Source organism: Crocuta crocuta, unplaced genomic scaffold (genome assembly GCF_008692635.1).
Source record: "Crocuta crocuta isolate KB4526 unplaced genomic scaffold, BGI_CrCroc_1.0 scaffold340, whole genome shotgun sequence".
Lineage (NCBI taxonomy): Eukaryota > Metazoa > Chordata > Mammalia > Carnivora > Hyaenidae > Crocuta > Crocuta crocuta.
In genome coordinates, this window is record NW_027530642.1 from 1,739,282 (window position 1) to 1,747,873 (window position 8,592).

Consider the following 8,592-nt stretch of genomic DNA (forward strand, 5'->3'; position numbering starts at 1 on the left):
CTAAGTGGTCTCCACAGTCGGAATGGCATTATGGAATATCAGCTCTGACATTCTACAATGCTAATAATGTCCTATCAGAGCGCAGTTCCGTAAGTCACCAGGCAGGGAAATGCTTCTACATCCCAGAGCCTTATGCCAGCTTACCCTATGCAAGAATCATCTCTCCAGCATCCCGTGACTCACTGCCCATCGTTTGCTTACATGCTTACAGTTTTTTAAATCAATTCTGAATCCTCAGCATCTAGGGTGGTATCTGGTGATACGTTCTTTACATGTGTTAAATGAATGAATTAATGAATGAACAACAAATGATCAAATCAGAGGATAGCGCTAAGCATAAGGAAGTTCTACATCATAAAACTTGAAAATTCACATTTAAAATAATTACATCAATACAGCAACGAGCACTTATCAAGTGGTTATTAGCTCCCAAACACTACGCTAACACCTTAATGTGCACTCTGTCCTTGAGCCGCAATTTACCTGCCTATGCTTTCAATACACTGGTCCCACTTCTACCCCAATAGCTGCTTTGCTATGTGCTTGCCACTATACCGCATACTTCCTGTAGCTTCTCGCATTTAATATCATCAACAAACTTATGAAGTGGATATCACCTCTACTTACCAATGAAGATTAAGAGGTCAATAACCAGCCCAAGAAGACAATACATAGAAGAGTCTGGATCACATACCAGGACTGCCAATGCAAAACCCCATAGGGTAAACCACACTGCAATACCTCATCCCAATGACCAAGAAGACTTAGCTCTCATTGGAGCGATCCAACTGGTGATTGAAACTAAGGCACACAAAAAGCATGTGCTTTAAAATACTCCAGGTAGCAAAGTAAGACCAGAAAGGCAGTGAGAGCTATCCACTTTGTTGTGCCTGAATCGCAAGTCCCCAGAGACCACCAAGGAGCTGACACCGATGCAAGTACATAAGGGTCTTTATTACAAGCTCGAGCAGGGACTCACCCGTCAACCGGCGCAGCAACAGCAGGGTGAAGCCCGGAACAATAGCGAGCAGGGTGTTTATGGGGTAAGGGACGGGGGTGTTACAGTGCACACGTTGTATGTATAGCATCATCACATAAGCACCGATCATAATTGTACAGCACCCATGGTAACAGTTTTAACCATTCAGTATCTGTGAGGTGTTCATTACTTTGGGCGGGACCCATTCATGACCTTTGAGAATCCTTTGAAAATGACCAATTATGAGGTGAGTTCAAAGGGCCCACGTGGGGTTTTAGGCAAGCGGTGAGAGATTAGCTAGTTTTTACAAAGTAACTATCTATAATCCTCTGTCCCTGACTCAGAGCACAGGAATGTTTTTAACTTCTTTTGATTGGCTGATCTGAGGGCAGTCCGAGGGTGGCTTCAGCCTTGAGCAACCTGAGGCTTTTCCTGGAACTGGGGCTACGTGCAGCCCGAGGTGCAGCTCCATTAAGGCTCTTAATGGAGGCCTTAATCTCAAAATGACCTTACTTAGGCTCCTCAACTTCACAACTCTCCCCTCCAGGCCTGGAGGTGGTGTCTAAGAACTCCCACGGCTCCTCCCCAGAGCAGCCCCACCCTCCAGGACTCTGCACAGCATAGGACAGGGGCGGAGGATCTTGCCTGGAGCTGAACAGAATACTGCTACACTATGATGCATGTAAACCTACCAAAGCCCACAGCCCCGCCAAGGAAAGGCCAGAGGCAATGAGCCTGGCTCTCCTCCCACCTGCAAGCAGCAAAGGCAACACACAGCCTTAGGCAACATTCAGCCTAAAATATCCCTTAACCTCTCCCTGACCCTGGTCGCACTTGACAGTTGCATCAGATCAACAGATCGTTAACTTTTTGGTCTCAGGACTGCTTTATACCTCCCTAAAATCATAGAAGATCCCAACGAACTTTGGTTCTATCTGTCCATATTTATTGTATTAGAAATTAAAATTGAATCATCAGGTAGGATAATCCTTACCTGTTCCTCCTTCAGGAGAGCAGATCGGAACATAATGATTGGAGATCGCATGATGCATGATTAGCATCTCTGCGTGATCAGGACTTGCAACACCCTGATTGAAAAAAAAGAAAGAAATTAAAATTGAAAAACATTTTAAATTATTTTAACACAATCCACAATAAATCCATTAATAAAAATGGATATATTTTTACACAAAATTGATGTTTCTCAAAGCAAGCACATACAAAAAATTCCCGGGAAGCATGGCTTTGTTTTACTTTTTTGCAAATTTCTTCACTATGTGGCTTAATAAAAGGCAGCTGGATACTCACCCTGCTTCTGTATTCAGTCTGCTACAATATCCTAAGTCATATTGCCTCTAGAAAATTCAACCGCACCCTCTTGAGAGGGTGAGAGTGAAAAAGGCAAATAATGAAAATAGTTTTGACTTTGCACATCAAGCGTCCCCAGACCATACTTTGAGAACTTTTGCCCTAAGCCAATCACAAAACACATACACTGGGAGCATCTGCGCCATCCCCCTTGGGTTTCTCTCTGGGAGCTGTAGCCATTCCCTTTGCTACTGTTACCTCCTTCGAGAAGCACTCTCTGATTTTGCATCCTCTATACACAGGCTGGGGAAATTCTCTGCCTCTTTGAACTCTGAAAGTCCTTTGTTTTTGCTCCTTGTGTGTTACACATCACTTTCTGGTTGGCAAGAGACTCACCTGTGGCTACTTTTGATCCTCTGCCCTAGTGTCAGCTCTTTAAAGCAGGACTTGCATCTCACTCAAAAGTCACATCTCTCATTTAGACGACATGCATAGTCAGTATCCACAGGAAGCATTTATTCGATTCATCTTATGCCAAGTACAGCCTGTAAAACAGAGGGTAGTAATAAACACATGAACTTTCAGTCAGATAGCCCTGGGTTCAGTTCTTCGCTCAGCCACTTCCTACCTAGGTGACTTAACACCAGTTTCTTAATCTTTCTGAGCCTTAGTTTCTGCAACTAGAAGACAGGAATCAGTAAGAGATGTCTTCCATACTTTTGACATGAAAATTTAGGCATTTAGCATAATGTTAGACACAGTAAGTGCTCAATAACTGCTTTCATTGTTCTTGTAGAGCCAATCCATCCATGACTCAGGAATGACACCTGACACAGTTGAAGCCTGAAGATAGGAGACAGTGACACAGTTGAAGCCTGAAGACAAGAAACAGAGTAAAACTCAATGTGAGGGGGGTTCCACCCTGGTTTTCTAGGCTCAGCCTCCAGGGTCCTTTCTCAAGTGCAGACACTTCCTCATATCTCCTTTCAGTTCTTCCCTAATGGTGCCCTTCTGAAGATTCCCTATAAGCTGTCACCACTGCTTCATCTTACAGTCCACCTGCCAGTCCATCTGCAGAGTCACTCAAATCTGTCTCTCCATGCTCACCATCCCACCATTTCAAGTCACCATAATTTCTCATGCTTGGCTACAGAGCTCTCGATTTGTCTCTACTTCTCGCTGGAGAACCTTTTAATCTATTCTTCACTCACCAGCCAGAATGACCTTTATCAATGGTCTTTGTCAATCTGCTGCTCAAAACCCTTTAATGACATCCCGTTGCTCATAGAATAAACACCTAAACTCCTTACCATGACCTACAAAGTCCTCCACAATCTGGGCCCTCCCCAACTCCCAGCCTATTTCACAGCATTCTCCTCACGCTGCCCTTGCTTGATGTCCTGTCCTTCCATCCCTACAACCCGCCAAGCTCTCCTCCACCTCAAGGTGCTTGTGTTGATTGTTCTCCTGACAGAAATATTCTCCTGGTAACTCCTATATGTCTTGCTCATTTTCATCCTTCAAATCTCAACTCAAATGTACATCCTCATGGCCAATATAGCCTCACTGGTAACCCTCTCACTCATCACTCTATTTCTTTCACATCACTTCCGATGAGTTACACTTACTTATTTGTTGAGTTTTTTTGTGTGTCTTTTGTTATTAATTCATAACCTCCAAGAAACAGAAATTTTGTATGTTTTTTTCACATTATTCACCAATACTGCATATGGCACTCAACACTTGTAGGTACTTAATACGAATATATATTGAATAAACAACTTATTGGTCCAACAGTTGGTGGGTGGTAGGAGACAAGTTTCCAAACCTAGCCTGTTGTAGTTATCAAGAAGGGAGAGGGATACTCAGCTCAAACTCAAGGATCTTTCTCCACTGCAAACCAGTTCCTCATGCATTCCTCCAGCCTCTCCCAGGTGGTTCTATATCAGTAACTATCACCATCTCCCTATTTCACCCTCTCCTTAATTCCTTGCTACTTCTCCAGTGTTTCCTATTAGAGAGGGGAAAAAAAGCCCGGAAGACTTTCTCCCTAAGGATAACTGCTAGTTGCTATGTGGACACATTCAAGACTTAACAAAACTTATAGGAAGTCCAGAATCTTACAAAAATTCATGATCATCACCCTTGCTCCATAGTTTCTGACTCTCTCTTGAGATCATAATTTGGTTGCTGCATCGATGCATTTCTGCTATGAGAGTTGGACTCAGCAACCTTCTTTCCTAAAACAACCTCGCATTTCAGTCTGACAAGGCCATCCTTGCCTCAAATGGGCACCTTTCTGTAGGGTAGAGCCCCCAGTGCTCGGGGTTCTGCCATCCTCTCTTCCACTGCCTGCCACTCATGGCTGGTAGGCAAGGATGGCACTTTAGAATTAGCAGGAAGTTGAGCACTAATACATCGGCAACCAGCCAACATACCAAAATACCCTTTCTGGCCCAGATTCCAGCATGTGCCTGCCCTCTCCGAGGCACTACACAAATCCTTGCCAGCGAACTGATCAAATCACAGAGAGCTATGCTCAGTTGGTCTTTATGGTTATAATACTCTCCAAGCTTGTAAACATGCTTGAGGTTACAGTACAGTGGATGATGTTATATGCATGAAGACTGGGAGAAACAGCTTCTTGCCATTTAAATGCTTAGCACATCCTCAAGAAATCCCATTCTGCCTCCTCTTACCTCACAAGTTCCAGGGAGCTGGAAGGGAGAACAGAATTACCTCCCCATGACCACCATCCGTATCCCATCTCGAACATCTTTATTGTCATTGTTCGGCCAAAAGCTATTTGGCAAACTGTTTTGAAAGACCTCGGGTTGTTAAATTCAAGCAACTCGTGTAAGAAGCCAAGAGAAAAACAACCACAGCAAAAACAACAAACAAACAAAAACAAAAAACAACAATAATGACATAGACTTACCTTGGTACATTACAGAAAATTTCCCTCCTCTTCTCCATCCCTGACCAAGTCATTGCCCCCTACCTTAAGCAAGCAAGGGAGACCTGGACTTTGTTGATGGAGTCCTGTGATGTGCTATGCCTGCAGGACCCCTATTAGTATCACTCATGTCCTGTCTGTCAGGCTGGAGCCACAGAGCAGAGACTTAAAGAGCAGAGAGACAGTGATCAGAGCATGAGAACAGACACCAGAAAGCAGCTCTGGGTTTTCAGAGTTCATCATACACATTGTACTTGGTGATTCTTTTTTTTAATGTTTATTTCTTTATTTTTGAGAGAGAGAGAGAGAGGAGAGAGAGAGAACAGGGGAGGGGCAGAGAGAGAGGGAGGGAGAGAGAGAGAGAGAGAGAGAGAGAGAATCCCAAACAGGCTCTGGGCTGTCACAAACCATGAGATCAAGACCTGAGCTAAAACCAAGAGCCAGATGCTTAGCCAGCTGAGCCACGCAGACACTCCTTGGGTGATTCTTAGAGGAGCCCTGCAAGGATATCTGCCCTTAAAAGATAAGAAGCAGAATAAGAAAGGCTCAGCCATTGCACAAGATCACACAGCAAATAAAGGGCCAGCTCTCAAGCCTAAGGATGCTGCCCTCTGATGCAAGCCTTTTTCATTAACTAGAACAATCCCTGTTTACAACATATATTACAGCCAAAGGCTAGTATCACTGTGTTAGATACATAGATGCCTGCCCAATATCTACCCCCAACTTCTGTGTTACACATGGACAATATTTAGGACAATAAGAAGCCCAGACCCAGACATCAAATGATTGGTCTGAGCCAATAGTTCTCAAAATTGAACATCTCAGATTCACCCAGAAAGCTCATTAAAACACAAATCCCTAGCCCCCCTCCAAGGGTTCCTGATTCGGTAGGCCCGGGGGGGGGGTGCGTCCAATAATATGCACGTCCCACAAGTTCCCAGGTGATGGGGCTGCTGGTGCAGAGACCTCTCTTAGAGAACCGCCAGCCAAATCTCATCACGACAACCCTGACCTCCATTTCCCCTGCTGCCAGGTGTGGCTGTGAATCTCAGCAGTTTGGCCAATAAGATGTTAGGAGAAGGCTGCTGGTCTTCCAAGAATGTTTTGCTTCCTTAATATAAAGAGCAATATGCTTTGCGCCACCCCATCCCTTTCGTTCTGCTTTGGACAGAGAGGTGATACCTAGGACTGCAGGACTCATCCTACCTCTACGAGGCACCAAGACAACACCGTGGAGAGAAGGAGAGGAGGACAAAAAAGAAAAGCCTGGATCATTCATGACATATTTGAGCCCCCATATTAGTGCTGGGCCAACTACCACTAAATGTCTTATCTTAAGAAGTTAGATAACCAACATCTTCATTACGTAAGCAGCATTAGTCAGGCCAATTGTTATTCATAGTTAAAAACAACTGTACCTTATGTAAAAGGTTTCTGCAAAACAATTTAAAAAAAAACAACAACCAAACACTGGAAACTGGTGCCTTCCTATATGCAAAGAGTATCTTTATGGTCATTAGTACATTCAGTCCAAGGGTAACTATGACATTGGATTTAAAAGTCATTGAGGCACCTGGGTAGCTCAGTCGGTAGCAACCAACTTTGGCTCAGGTCATGATCTCGCTACTCATGGGTTCAAGCTCCACATAGGGCTCTGTGCTGATAGCTCAGAACGTGGAGCCTGCTTTAGATTCTGCATCTCCTTCTCTCTCTGCCCTTCTCCTGCTCACAGGCGGTCTCTCTCTTTCACTCTCAAAAATAAATAAACACAAATTTTTTTTCAGTTATGTTTTTTCTAGACTGACTTATTTCACTTAGTATAATACCTTCTAGGTACATCCATATTGTCACATATGGTACAATCTCTTTCTTTTTTATGGCTGCATAATATGCCAGTGTGTGTGTGTGTGTGTACCATATCTTCCTTATCCATTTGTCTATCTAAAGGATAGACATTTGTCCTATCTAAAGGACACTTTGGCTGCTTCCATATTGACTACTGTAAATAATGCTGCAATAAACATAGGAGTGCATATATCTTTTCAAATTAGCATTTTTGTTTTCTTAGGGTAAATGGCCAGTAGTGAAATTATTGGATCATATCTGACAAGGGGTTAATATCCAAAATATATAGAGAACTCACGCAATTCAGTATCAAAGAAAACAAACCATCCAATAAAAAGTGGGCAGAAGATATGAATAGACATTTCTCCAAAGAAGACATCCAGATGGCTAACAGGCACATGAAAAGATGCTCAACATCACTCATCATCAGGGAAATGCAAATCAAAACCACAATGAGATATTATCTCACAACTGTCAGGATGGCTAGTATCAAAAAGACAAAATATAGCAAGTGTGAGCAAGACTGTGGAGAAAAGGGAACCTCTGCACACTGTTGCTGGGAATGCAAACTAGTGCAGCCACTATGGGAAGCAGTGTGGAGGTGCCTCAAAAAACTAAAAATAGAACTACTGTATGATTCAGCAATTCCACTTCTAGGTATTTATCCAAAGAAAATAAAAACACTAATTTAAAAAGATATATACTCCCCTATGTTCATAGCAGCATTATTTACAAAAGCCAAGATACGGAAGCAACCTAAGTGTTCACTGATAGATGTACTGTGTACACACACACACACACCAGAATATTACTCAAACATAAAAAATTAAATAAAAAAGAATGAAATCGGGGCTGGCTTAGTCGGTTAAGCATCTGACTTCAGGTCAGGTTTCACGGTTTATGAGTTCAAGCCCTGCATCAGGCTCTGTGCTGACAACTCAGAGCCTGGAGCTTGCTTAGAATTCTGTGTCTCCCTCTCTCTCTGCCCCTGCCCCACTCGTGCTCTACCCCTCTCTCAAAAATAAAAGTTAAAAAAAAAAAAAACAAAGAATGAAATCTTGTCATTCATGACAACATGGATGGGCCTCGAGGGCATTATGCTGAATGAAATAAGTCAGAGAGAGAAGGACAAGTACTATATGATTTCACTCATATGTGAAACCCAAAAAACAAAACAAGTGAACAAACAAAACAAAATGGAAACAGACCTATAGACACAGAGAACAAACTGGTGGCTGCCAGAGGGGAGGGGAGTTGGGGAAATGGATGAAATAGATGAAGGGGATTAAAAGGTATAAATTTCCACTTATAAAATAAAGTCATGGGATTTAATGTACAGCATAGGGAATGAAGTCAATAATATTATAACCACTTTGTATGGTGACAGATGGTAACTATACTTACAGGGGTGAGCATTGTGCAATGTATAGAATTATCGAATCACCATGCAATACAATGTGAAACTCATATAATATTGTATGTCAACTATACTTCAGCAAAA

At 42.8% G+C, this 8,592-nt stretch overlaps 1 non-coding gene across 1 annotated transcript; it reads left to right on the plus strand.

Moving 5' to 3' along the window:
- The first annotated feature begins 1,950 nt into the window (after positions 1-1,950).
- LOC144235515 (U8 small nucleolar RNA) lies at positions 1,951-2,085 on the plus strand. Its single transcript, XR_013336233.1, has one exon. It is a non-coding gene; the product is annotated as a U8 small nucleolar RNA (small nucleolar RNA).
- The last annotated feature ends 6,507 nt before the right edge of the window (positions 2,086-8,592 follow it).